This window comes from Nannospalax galili, unplaced genomic scaffold (assembly GCF_000622305.1).
Source record: "Nannospalax galili isolate Female #2095 unplaced genomic scaffold, S.galili_v1.0 scaffold43, whole genome shotgun sequence".
In the NCBI taxonomy this organism is placed as follows: domain Eukaryota; kingdom Metazoa; phylum Chordata; class Mammalia; order Rodentia; family Spalacidae; genus Nannospalax; species Nannospalax galili.
The window spans coordinates 7,044,677-7,057,902 of NW_008353342.1; the positions used below are offsets into that span (position 1 = coordinate 7,044,677).

Consider the following 13,226-nt stretch of genomic DNA (forward strand, 5'->3'; position numbering starts at 1 on the left):
GGGGAAAGACAACATCTTCAACAAATGGTGCTGGCAAAACTGGATCTCCACCTGTAGAAGAATGAAACTAGATCCTGATCTCTAGCCTTGCACAAAAGTCAACTCTAAATGGATCGAAGACCTCAATGTGAAACTGGGAACCCTGAAACTATTAGAAGAAAATATTGGCAGTAACTTGTAAGATATAGGTGTAGGAAAGGATTTTCTAAACCAGACAGAAATTGCTCAGGAATTAAAGTCAGCAATCAATAAGTGGAACCTCATTAAACTAAAAATCTTCCATACAGCAAAAGAAACAATGAAAAAAGTGAAGGGAAAACCCACAGACTGTGAAAAAAATCTTCACCAGTGACACATCTGACAGAAGTTTAACATCAGAATATATAAAGAACTCAAAAAACAAAGATGTGAGAAACCAAATAACCCAATTAAAAAATGGGCTAAAGATCTAAACAGAAAGTGTTCTCAAAGGAAGAAATAAAGATGGCTAAGAAACATCTCAAAAAGTATTCAACATTGTTAGTAATTAAGGAAATGAAAATGAAAACCACCCTAAGGTATCCTCTTACTCCAATCAGACTGACTAGGATCAAGAGAACAAATGATATCAATGCTGGTGAGGATGTGGAGAGAAGGGAACGCTCATTCTCTGCTCATGGGATTGCAAACTCATGCAACCTCTATGGAAAACAGTGGGGAGAACTCTTAAAAACCTAAAAATGAACCTACCATATTACCCTGTTATATCACTCCTTGGCATATACCCAAAGGACTCACCCTATTGCAGACACTTGTACAACCATGTTTGTTGCTGCTCTTTTCACAATAGCTAAGAGAGGCTAAGTGCCTCTCAACTGACGAGTGGTTAACAAAAATGTGGTTTATTTACACAATGGCATTCTATTCAGTAACGAAAGATGAAATAATGAAATTTGCAGGTAAATGGATGGATCTAGAAACTGTTATACTAAGTGAAGCAACACAGACTCAGAAAAACAAATGACCTATGTTCTCCCTCATATGTGGCTCCTAGCACCAAATCCTTTTAAATTCCAGGTCCTTTTAATAAGATGATACTATACAGCAGTCCCTTCTGCATGAAATAACTACCATCATCATGACTTCAGCTGAGCCTGATCACTAGACATAGTCACAATTGGGCTTGTTGACAGTTGTGCTCATTCATTATAGGAGGGCCAAGCAGTGGCACTGGACCCTTACTGGAGTATCCAGCCACTCTTACCAGCCAACTGTATATAATTTGGCCCTAATCACACAAGGCCTCCTGGATTTGGGGAGGGCTGAAGTGTACAACCTGCGGAAGGCTAGGAAGAGAAGGCATGGCCCATGCTGAGTAAAGGATATCATGTGTGCATACCCTCAGGTCATACATACACTTCAGAAATTCCTCAGTTATCTTGAAGCCTTTGAGAGGGAACTGACACTGACTCTAACCACTCCAACAGCTATCAAAATACCTGAAAGCAAATCCTGAATCCATCACTCTAGAGTTCAGCCTTGGAAGACAAAAGAAAAATGAGGAAGAACCCAATAGAGGGATACTTTTGGAAGCCCTTGTCAAGAAATTCCAATGGGTTCTCATATAAACGTTTGAAAATTGCCCTGTTCTGACTTTTTCTAGTTCCCTGTCTAGAACTTGTAATGCTAATTACTCTTGCCTTTACTTCTCCTTCACATTTCCTGTTAATAATTCAAGGACTTTCTTTTCCCCTTAGAGATATGAGTTATGCAATTTGGGAGTCTTTTAGATAGACCCACTGAAGGGGTACTCCAATTGCCTCACCCTGCATCCCTGTTCAGCATGGAAGAAGCCAGAGGGGTCTGCGTCCCTACTCTCTATTGGCAGTTTGTGTAACCCCTTCAGAGGATGGTGTGATAAGAATAGGAGGTAGGAATTGGCTAGGCAGTTAGGGTAAAAAGACCCCAAAGAAAAGTAGCCAGTTTCTTGGCTAAAAGTCAAAATGTCCTTGGGACTGTCAGCAACATATTCTGTTCCAAAGGCCAAAAGTATCAAAAGTATTTGAGAGCTTGTATCTAATCCTTAAAATATTCGGGTTACCTTTTCAGAGGGGGGGGATGTTAGAGTACCCAAAAGCCCCATCAAAATAAATGAAAGAAGGAAAAAACAGAAAATATAAAGAAAAAAGTGATGGGGAGATATGGCCTCCCATATCTATATTGTTGGAAGGGAGTGAGTGGGCGTGGATTTGATCTAAACACCTTATATTCATGTATGAAATTCTTAATAAAGTTTTTGTAAAAGTTAGGAAAAAACAATATCTCAAAGATGACAAAATAAGAAATTTAACATTGTTTGCAAAAAAAAGTTATTATGATTTTATTGGTTTTAGCAGCTACATGTTTAGGATAATATATGCATCAAAGTATTTTTGTTAGAGAAGAAACATGATGTTATTGTTTGTTTGAGACAGGGACTTATGTAGCCCTGGTGGCTTCAAACTCTCTGTGTAGCTGAGGCTGGACTTGAACTCCTGGTCCTCCTACCTCTACCTCCCAAATGCTGAGATTACAGATGCATGCTACCATGTCTAGTTAGTATTTATTTATCTATTTATTTATTTTGAGACTGGGTCTCCCTGTAGCCACAGCTTTCTGAAACTTATTATGTAGACTCGGCTGGCTTTAATCTCACAGAGATCTGTCTCACTCTGTGTTCCAAGTGCTACAATTAAAGGCATACTCCTCCACATTAAGCATTAGTCTTTTTTATTTAATTTGTAAAAAGCTCTATTTTCAATAGTAAAAAAAATTTATATAACTATTTCCTTTTCTTCTGAAACTTATAGTTCCTTCCTGTTTCTCTAACAAAATTACACCAATTTCTTATATTTATTCACTCAATATATTTTTGACACCCTTACCCTAGCATCTGAAAAAAATGTGCATAAATTTAATTTTACTTAATGACCACATGACTGTGGTCAGAAAACAAAAGACAATCTTATGTTGGATTGAGTTATAATGATAAACGATTACTATTTCTCACTCAAAATTGCATTACACATTTGGAGAAATGGTCTGTGCTGAAGAAGGGTCCCTGAGAATGAGTGTCTTCAAGCCCTGTTCCTATAACTTGTTTACAGAAATGAATCTTGGCTTCATATCAGTTGTAGTTAGCAATTCAGAGATATTTAAGGGCTTTTCTGCCCAACATACTTCCTTGTGTGTGTAACTGTATATAGAACACATATTTTGCATGACCCTCTCTTTGCAGCCATGTTGACAGATTTCAGTAAATACTGGCATTTCTTGATGACTGTATTTGTCACCAGATCCTGGAGTTGGACATTTGATGCATTCGTGTGTTGGGCCTCAGGGGATTCCAGAGTTAAACGCTCCTACACTAGGGTACAGGGCACAGAACAGCAACATCAAACCTTGCAGTGAGCTTCTATCAATGCAGGCATCTTCTTCAGTGGTACCCCTCAACACCTCATACCCCCCCCCCTACACACACCCACTCACCATGTGTTTCTTGAACATTCTCTTCTCTTAGAGAAAAACATACTGCAGTCCCAGGGTAAGAATAGCTATCAGTTAACTAGAGCAAAACTGTAAATACCATTCCATAATTTAAAGTGAGAAAGATGACATTACAGCCACTTCCTATTCCCTCTTCCCCTGGGGACCAGTTCTCATCAATAGTGTGAAGTCAGTTTTCAGCAGCTCCCAGAATCCCCTCCTGACCTTTGCTCTCTAGTCATAAACACGGCAACTCCTTGTGGCTTGTTTTATTACTCTTCTAGTGTGTCTGCGATTTGGAGCAGAAAGCCTCACTTGACACATCTCCAGTGTGCTCAGATCCTGCTGTGGCTAATCCTGGATCTGGAGGGTGAGTAATTGATGCCATCTTGTTCTTTGCTTCTTTAGAACTTGGGGCATAATTAGTACTGTCTTCATGGCCAGCTACTGTGGTTGGGCTTCTGGAACCTGTTCTATTCCACACAAATGAGGTTATGCCAGATGATTGCCAGTTCTATAAAGAAAGATTCAGTCTCTACTACTCAAAATTCTGTTATAACTGGGATACCTCCTGAATGATGCCAAATTCAATCAACCAAAAAATCACGATGGATTTGTGAGATTCGGCCTGCTGCAGCGCAGTGGGTGCTACTAAAGTTGTTATTGAACTCTGTGTTCTCAGGCCTTTGCACTGTTTGGATATGTTGGAAGAAGCATCTCTCATCCCTGAAGTAAAGGAATGCCAGTAGCTGTGCTGAGGCCCAGGGAGTTTAAATTTCTGGTAGTTCAAAGAATGAGTCACTGTATCAGAAGCCTGGTTATTACTCAAGGGTAAAGGACTTGTCTCGATTGGGGGGAATGTCTTTAAACAGGACATGCCACCTTGGGGAGGGGTGGTCTCCCACCTAGTAAATATTTTCATCTGTGAGTACAGATTCGTCTTCTGGAAACATAGTTTTGCCCCTAAAGAAACATGGCTGTTTAATTTAATAAACAGAAGATTTCGAGGAACTAGCAACTACCAGGTAAACTTTCAAACACAGAGAACTTGAGAATGTTGATAATGTGGAGTCTCCAGGGATACAGAGAGAGACTTGCAATTTATTGTGAGATGCAGCATAAAATATGGAAAAGTTGAGTAGTGCACAAGTTCATTATAATGTAACTCAACCTAGACGAAAAATTACATGGCACTTAATTAGCTGTCAAATGGAAGAATTTGGCACCCATTACTTTGACTACTTTAGCTTAGATGACAAGTAACATTAAAACAGTCTGAAGTCCTCCTGTATGTGCTTGCTGGCTGTAGATGTATTTAGTCCACAATTGCAGCAGACAAAAACACATTAAAAATGATATTATGGGCGCCTGTTTGCTCTGCAACTCAGTAACAGATGCTGTGTTTAGGATCATAGCACTATGATTCCAGGCCTGCTGAGCTGCCAATCCCAGCTCCGCAGGCCTGGTGGCCAGAAGTTCCTGCTGTTTGCATTTTTAAAAAATCCTAGAACCCAAGTGTGCATTTTAGAGTATTCCCGTTATGATTCTTCCAAAGGGCAACTCTGTGAGCTGCTGGACATACTTAAGAAGCTTTTTGTTTAGAATTTTTTTTCCGAAACGGAAGTTCACATAGATAGTCTGGAGGTTCAAGTAGTGATGTAGCCAAACACTTTAAACTTCTTCAAGTGAAATTACAAACACTAGTTGACAGTTAAGAACTGGCATTCACTTCTAGAAGCTTTTTAGCAATTTAAAGCACAAAATATTTAAGGTTGTTTCTATGTGACAAAAACCTTGGGTGAAACCATGTATGATGACTCATGTCAGTAATCACAACACTGTGGAAGCTGAGGCAGGTGAACTGTTACAAGATGAGGCCAACTTCTGTCACAAGAACAAGCTTCATAACTACAGAGTGAGACCTTGTCTCAAAGAAAGGGGGGGAATATTTAAAACATTAATTTGTGCATTCTTTCTTCATATGCCAAGCAAATCTAAGATTTTCTAATATAAACACATACGTGTTTAATGTCATACAATAAAATAATAACATATAATCAGGTAATTTAAAAAATCTCTAGTGGCAACTAGTATTGCTAGTAAGAAAGTAAAATTCATTGCCTTCCATAGAGAATCTACTATTCTAACTGGGAACAACCATATGCAAAAACAGAAAGTTAGATACACTTATCTTTAGAAAGTCTTTAAAGATAGCTGGAAATATTGTCAGAAATCACATGAACAAGATCTGTAGTTCTTTAGGACATGTCCGGGGAAAACCTTGTGTGTGTGTGTGTGTGTGTGTGTGTGTGTGTGTGTGTGTACATGTAAATGTGTATTTATGTGTGTATGTGTATATGTATGTGTTTGTGTGTGTGTGTTCTGTGTGTGTGTGTGTGTGTGTGTGTGTGTGTGTGTGTTTCTGACTTTGGGTTTCTTGGGTGGGAAAGAAGACAGGTGATTCTGAGCCTCTTGATGAGCACACTGGCCTCTCTGTGATTCTCCTGAGTCTCACAATCCCCAGGGCTCAGAGAAGGGAGATGTCCTCTTTCTGCAAACAACTGCTTGTGGCTGGAAAAGGCAGCAGTGATGAGCAGAGTGAACCTGGCAGTCATAACCTGAGAGGCAGCCAGATTGGCCTGGGTGAGCTGGACTTGAGCTTCTACCCCATTCCTCAGCAAAGGGAAAGATTAGTGGCACCCGATGACACAACCGAAGTGAGTCCCTGCAGGACCCAGCCCCTCCCCTGTGTGGATGTGTGCATTTTATCATCCTTGCGAGTGGAAATGAAGCTATTTTCTCATGGTTCACAACTCCTGCCTTGGGTTTTCTTGCTTCATGTCCTCATTGTTTTTCATGATCTCTCCCTCCTTCTTCCTGTGTTTCTCTAAAATTTGCTCCTGGTAGTGATCAGAAAGAAAAGGCCACATAGAATCCTTTTAAGTGCATTTTTGCATCTGAAAAAGATACTCTTTCCTTTTCTTTGGTGTATGTGTGTATATATGTGGGTGTGTACGTGCACATGTGTGTGTTCAGGTGCAGGTGGAGGCCAGGTAGGCTCACGTGTCCTTTCTCAGATGTCTTGCACCAAAGCTGTCCATTCCTGCTTCTGTGATTTTATGATGGTGTGCGCATGTTTAATTTCTGTAAATTGACTAATATCACACTTCTTTTGAAAAAAAAATCATTCATGACTTGTGGACTCAAGAGAAGAGGAAATGGAAAATAGTGGAACGGGGGCAATGGGAAGGGTTTCCTGCTGTAGGCATCTTTCGGCTTGTTATTGGATTTTTATTCCTTGAGTAAGCAAGAAAAACAAACACTTCTTTGTGTCCTTTGGCCTTGTAGGTGATCTCTTAGTATACAGAAATACCAGTGCTGGTCTGCCTTCTGCTTCTTATTTGACAAAAACTCCCATGTGGAATTCAGATGGCAGAGGCCTGGGCACCCCATGATTCTCGATGGATTCAGATGGCAGAGGCCTGGGCACCCCATGATTCTCAGTGGATTCAGACAGCAGAGGCCTGAGAACCCCATGATTCTCGATGGATTCAGATGGCAGAGGCCTGGGCACCCCATGATTTTCAGTGGAATTCAGATGGCAGAGGCCTGGGCACCCCATGATTCTCGATGGATTCAGATGGCAGAGGCCTGGGCACCCCATGATTCTCAGTGGATTCAGATGGTAGAGGCCTGGGAACCCCATGATTCTCAATGGATTCAGATGGCAGAGGCCTGGGCACCCCATGATTCTCGATGGATTCAGATGGCAGAGGCCTTACATGCTTCTCAGTGTCCCCCATCTTCTCACGGTGTGGTGGGTCTGGTAATTGTACTGTAGAAGAATTCTCAACAATGCTGAGCATTGGATTCGTTTCTATGTGAGGATGCCTGCTTAACTGTGTAACTGCTACAAGAAGCCCAGAGGCAGAATGCACACCTAGTCTTAATGGCAGACTGCGAAGGTTGGCTTAGCTTTATTTGTTCATTTATTTTGTGACATGCAGCACACACACAGTCAGGAAAACCTCTTCTAAATGTTTTGACCTAGACTATCTTTGTATTTTCCCTAAATAAAGTGTTCGTCCAGCAAAACAGCATTAGAAAATGACAGGTGGTTTAGTAATCCTTGCAACCAAGGTCCTGTGCTTAGAATCAGTTCTACTGTATAAAATATATTTCATGGGCTAGAGACATAGCTCAATGGTTAAGAGTACTGGCTGCTCTTGCAGAGGATCTGGGTTTAGTTCCCAGCACCTACATGGCAGCTAACAACTGTCAATATTTCCAGATGCAGAGGATCTGATGCCCTCTTCTGAACTCTATGGGTAGTGCTTGACACCAACACACTTACATACATGCAGGCAATACACTGATACACTTAAAATAAAAATAATTTTAAAAACTCAAGCAAGGGGCTGGAGAAATGGATCAATGGTTAAGAGCACTCACTGCTCTTGCAGGGACCCGGGTGTTGTTCCCTGAACCCATATGGTAGTTAACAACTGTCTGCAACTCCAGTTCCAAGGGATCCAATGCCCTCTTCTGACCTCCTCAGACACTGTACAACATGGATGTACTTACATACATGCAGACAATACATCATATACATAAAAAATATATTAAAAATGTTTCAAAATGACTCAGTAAGTAAAGGGCTTGCCTTGTGACCATCAGGACCTGAGTTTAAGATCCCAGAATCAGTGTAAGAAACAAACGGAACAGGAGGCATGTTAGTATATACTTGTAATTCCAGTGCTGTGGTGACAGACGGCTGGATCCTTGGGCCTAGCACGTTTAGCCTCATCTAATTGGTGATCTCCAGATCAGTTAGAGAGCCTTTCTCAGAAGACAAGCTAAATGTACTTGAAGAACAGCTGAGGTTGTCTACTGACCTCCACGTGAACGTGCATTATGTGCATATTCACCTGCACGCACAGGCACTTACACCCCCATACATCCTTGCACATACACACACACACATACACACACACACACACACACACACACACACACACACACATTTCATATATTTCTACTACTGTTTTCTATTAGTACCATCCAGTTCCAGCAAATACCCATTCAGATTACTTGCAGTAAGCAACATCTACCTTTTCTTTGTAAACTTTTTTATTGAATTTTTGTGTTTCATACAGAACATCTTAATCTTATTCATCTTTATACCCCCTTCCCCATTGGTACCCTCACAAAGATCCCTGCCCTAGTGGAATTCATATCTTGGGGCATTTGTGTTCAGGCCTATCATGTCAAGTTAGTGTCCCCAAACATCCCTCAGTGCAAATTCAACCACTGGGATCTAGTCAGCCTATCTAGAGTCCCTCCCTTTAGGAAGATCAGCTCTTCCTCACCCAGCAGTAATCAGCTGCCAATAATTGGGGCTTGTTATCCATTTCCACAGTTCTGTGCTGGGTTTTGTCTCCTTGACTTTGCATAGGTCTTGTGCACGTTGACACCATTGCTGTAGGTTCATATGAGCAAGGTTCCAGGGGCTTGTAGGACTCTTTTTCCAAATGGTCACGCACCTCCTCCCTGGCTCTTACAATCTTTCTGGCCCCTCTTCTGAAATGGTTCCTGAGCTCTGGGTGGGTAGAGTTTAATATGAGAGTCCAGTCCACATACCCACACTCTGCAGACTTTCTACACTTTGGCCATTTGTGACCTTTTGTGTTCCTGGCCCTCTGTTGCATGAGGGAGTTTCATTGATAAGAACTGAGAGATGCATTAGTGTCCTCTTTACCCCTTGTTCTATGTTCCATGGTCCTTAGGTGTAGAGGTTGCATTGTAGATGTGCCTCTTAGGTTTGGGAAATTCAAAGACAATGTCTGTGTGTGACCAGTTGTAGAACTCTCCGTCTGTTGCAAAAGAGGCTTCTTTGATCAGTGGTGACTGAGATACTTGTCTATAAATATAAGGATCCATATTTTGCTCATAGTAAGAAATTACATTTGTCTAGGGATGTGACAGCCTTGGGGTTTTCTCTAAGATCTAAGACCACTCCAGCCATATGTATTTGGCTATGTTTACAGTACCACACATGAATTTCCTCCCGTTGAGTGGGCTTTAAGTCCAATTAGGTAGCTGCTGATTACCCCCAAGATAAAAGTGCCACTACTGCATACATGTCATTTGCTGGACCAGTCACTGATGTGGTTATTAGGCCTTGAAGCTGGGGTTGGATCATCGACTGATGTTCTCCCTTAGCAGCTTGCATAGTGCTCTCCAAATCCATGAGAGCTAGCTCCCTTTCTTGAAGGTACTGATTTTAGTTTTATAAAAGTCTTTATATTTGCAGCACGTATTTCCTTTCCCTTTTCTCCAGCCTCACTCACGTGTGGTAAATTCATATTAAGTCCACAGAATCTTTCTTGGTTACTGTTGATCTCTAAATGTTCAGACCCAATGTAGGGCTCATGTTTTCAAAGGAGGCCCTGTTCTGTATGTTGATGTCCTCCACACAGCCCTCACCTTCCCGAGGGAGGCCATCTGCTACATGCTCATAGCCAGTTCCCAGTGTTCAACTTCCCAATTGGAGGCCCTTCCACATCACCATTGCCCTTCCCTATCATAAGTCTTCATCCTCCAGATTGAAATGATTCCATAGCTCCTATCTTCACTGAGTGGAAGTTCCGTGGAAGCAGGAACACTAGCTGCCTGGCTCAGAAAATAGGTGTAGAAATGTTTTTCAGTTCAGGAATTAGAAACTCACAGCATGAGTCACAAACAGAAAGTAACATTGAAGGGAAAATGGAAAAACAAACACTTTTGGCTGAGTTTCAAATTCAAACTGCAACCAAATCTCCAAGTGAAAGCTCTGGGGTAAATAAGTTTCTTCTATAAGTCACTCTCTATGGAGAAAGGATTAGGTGGGAAGGTGCCGGACTTGGTGTGCTGTATCGAGACTGCCCTTGTAGCAACCAGTGTGTCCCAGTATGTGTTCCTCACCCCAAACTCCTAACACTAGTCATTTTATTTTGCATACAGCTGGCTGTGTGACTCATGGCTGAGAAGACCCTAGAAGGAGGACAAAGGCCCTGTGCAGTGCCCTGGGACACTGTAAAAGGGGAAAAACTTCGCTCCAAGGAGCTGAGGTAACAGTTTGAAAGTTCTGAGCACAAAGAAATGTCTGTTGGGAACGACTCTGGAATTTTGTACTCAGCTCGCAACGTGTTTTCCTTTTAACATTCTATGGTTTGAGTGGAAAACTGTTCCCCTTCCCCATCACCCTCAGGATGTCAGAGAGTTCATTCAAGCCTACTTTCTCTATTCCTAGCCCACAGTTTCCTAATTTTTGCCTGTTGTATCAAGTCATTGCTCTAACACTTTAATGTCAGTTGTCCTAAATTATACAAATACTATTAAGGAAACCAGAATACATTTCCCATTATAGTCTGATGATTTAGGGTCTCCCATTTTGAATTCTGAGAAGTCAGGATATTGCCACAATGTACTTCTTATGTATTCTAAAATGTTCAAGGGTAGAAGAACCATAGCCAAGAAGGGCTACACTGTAACACCTGGCTCTCGAAAGCAGCATGGTTTCTGGCACTATTTCTTTTCATTAACTGATTCACTCAAGCCTGACATTACTGCTAACAGTTAGTAAGAGGTAAATTTTAATGTTAATTTAACTAACCACTTAATGATGTTAACTTTTCTTCCCCTCTCCTGATGCTCATAGAACTTTGGTTTAGTTGAGAATGCATTAGATCAAAATTAGAGACATTTACCCTATGCTCAATCTATAAACGTTCACCTATATTTTAGAATTTCTTGATACCAGAAAAATTTCATTTATTTCAAAACTACATATGCTAATGGTGTGTGTGTGTGTGTGTATGTGTGTGTGTGTGTGTGTGTGTGTGTGTGTGTATAGAAGTACATCTGTGTGCAGGTACACATGCACTTGTGTTCTGTGCATATCTGTGTGTTTGTTAGGGGTACATGTGTATATAGGCAAATGGCATGTGTGTGTGCTGTGTGTAGAATCCAGAATCCTCAGGTGCTGTCCACCTTGCTTTTTGTGAAAGGGTCTCTCATTGGCCTGCAACTTGCTGACTAGGCTGGCTGGCTACCAAGCCCCAGGGATTCACCTGTCTGCCTCTCCAGTGCTAAGATTACTAGCATAGGCCAGCACACTAAGCTTTACATGTTCTGGGGCTCAAACTCAGGTTCTCATATTTGTGCAGCAAACACTTTATTGATTGAGTCAAAACCTGTGGCTGGATTTGAGGCTCTGGAGCCTGGGCTTGTGCTCAGGGTAGGACTACGTGTCTTTGCCTGGTTTACCTTTTCAAAGCAGCTCTGATTCCTAGTCCCCACTTGCTTCTTTGCCTTAGGATCTTTCTCTGCTCTTTTGAATACTCTTACTTCCTTGTGGGTTTGTGAAGTTCTTTTATTTGTCTCCTTGCCATGAAGCCTATTTTTCCCATTTTAGGTCCTGCTTCACTGGTTTAGACAGTGGCATCTTCTAGCTTCAGCTTCTCCATCATGCCTAGCAGTCCTCTGAACGGCACTCTTAAGCACCATGCCACAGTGAGACCTCATGACCAAATCGTCTCAATACACTTATTTTGAAGCTGGAACTGATATTGAAATATGTAATGGGGTGGATTGGATCCAAATATATTATATCTATGTGTGATTATTAAATAATTTTAAGTTAAATAAATATAAAGCACAAGTAAATTAAAAAACAAAGAACATGAGCTTCACATAATACATCACAAAAATTTAATAAAATTCAATTAATTAATTAAATAAATAGCTGAAATGGTTAAAAAGAATAATGCATTCACAGTTTTTATCAACATGATACAAACCTAGATACACCTGAGAAAAGGGAATCTCAACTGTGGAAATTCCTCCGTCAGATTGGCCTGTGGGGCATTTTCTTGATTGCTAATTGGTGTAAAAGGGCCCAGCCCACTGTGGGCAATGCCGTTCCTAGGCAGATGGGTCTGGACTGTATAAGAATGGTAACTGAGCAAGCCAGTAAAAAGCAGGACAGTAGGCAGCATTCCTCCATGGTTTTGGCCTCAGCTCCTGCCTCCAGGTTCCTGTCTTGGTTTTCCTCCATGATGGACTGTAACCTGTAAGCCAAATAAACCCTTCCCTCCTCAAGCTGCATTTGATGGTGTTGTTACAGCAACCGAAAACAAACTGGAATGTAGGCCAAAGATTTTAATATGGAACACGTTTTACTTTGCTGATGAATGTCTTTGATATCGAAATTATTCAATACTAAGATATTGATTACCTGGCCCCTGTTGACACTGAGTATGTTTTTATAGGTTTATTTCAGACACTTGTCACCACCACGAGTTAACTAATAATTCATGAGCATCTATGTGGTGTCTTGGCCTATACTCCCACTTGATATTCGGAAGCACAATTACCTTAACATACAAAATGTAGTAGGAAAGGGCAAGGACCACAACCCACTTGGAATGCCTACCACAGAGGCGTGATACAATCAGGGAGGGCCACTGAGAACACAGGAAGGCCATGGAGCCAGGTAAGAAGGGAAGGCTAGCAAAGAAGGGCAAGTCTGTGAAAGGCCTGGAGTAAAGGAAAGCAGGCATGGCCAGGAAAGGAAAACATCGAGTAGGAAGGCAGCAGAGAGAAGGGGGTGCAGAGGAGGGACACGAGAAGGTCAAGAGAGCATGCCTGAGTGCTATAGCCACCCTAAGGAGACTAGTGCC

At 41.4% G+C, this 13,226-nt stretch overlaps 1 long non-coding RNA gene across 1 annotated transcript; it reads left to right on the forward strand.

The window, feature by feature from the left end:
* Nucleotides 1-3,807: 3,807 nt before the first annotated feature.
* Nucleotides 3,808-12,208, forward strand: LOC115067245. Its single transcript, XR_003846675.1, has 3 exons — nucleotides 3,808-3,874; nucleotides 10,507-10,613; nucleotides 11,960-12,208. It is a non-coding gene; the product is annotated as an uncharacterized LOC115067245 (long non-coding RNA).
* Nucleotides 12,209-13,226: the final 1,018 nt, after the last annotated feature.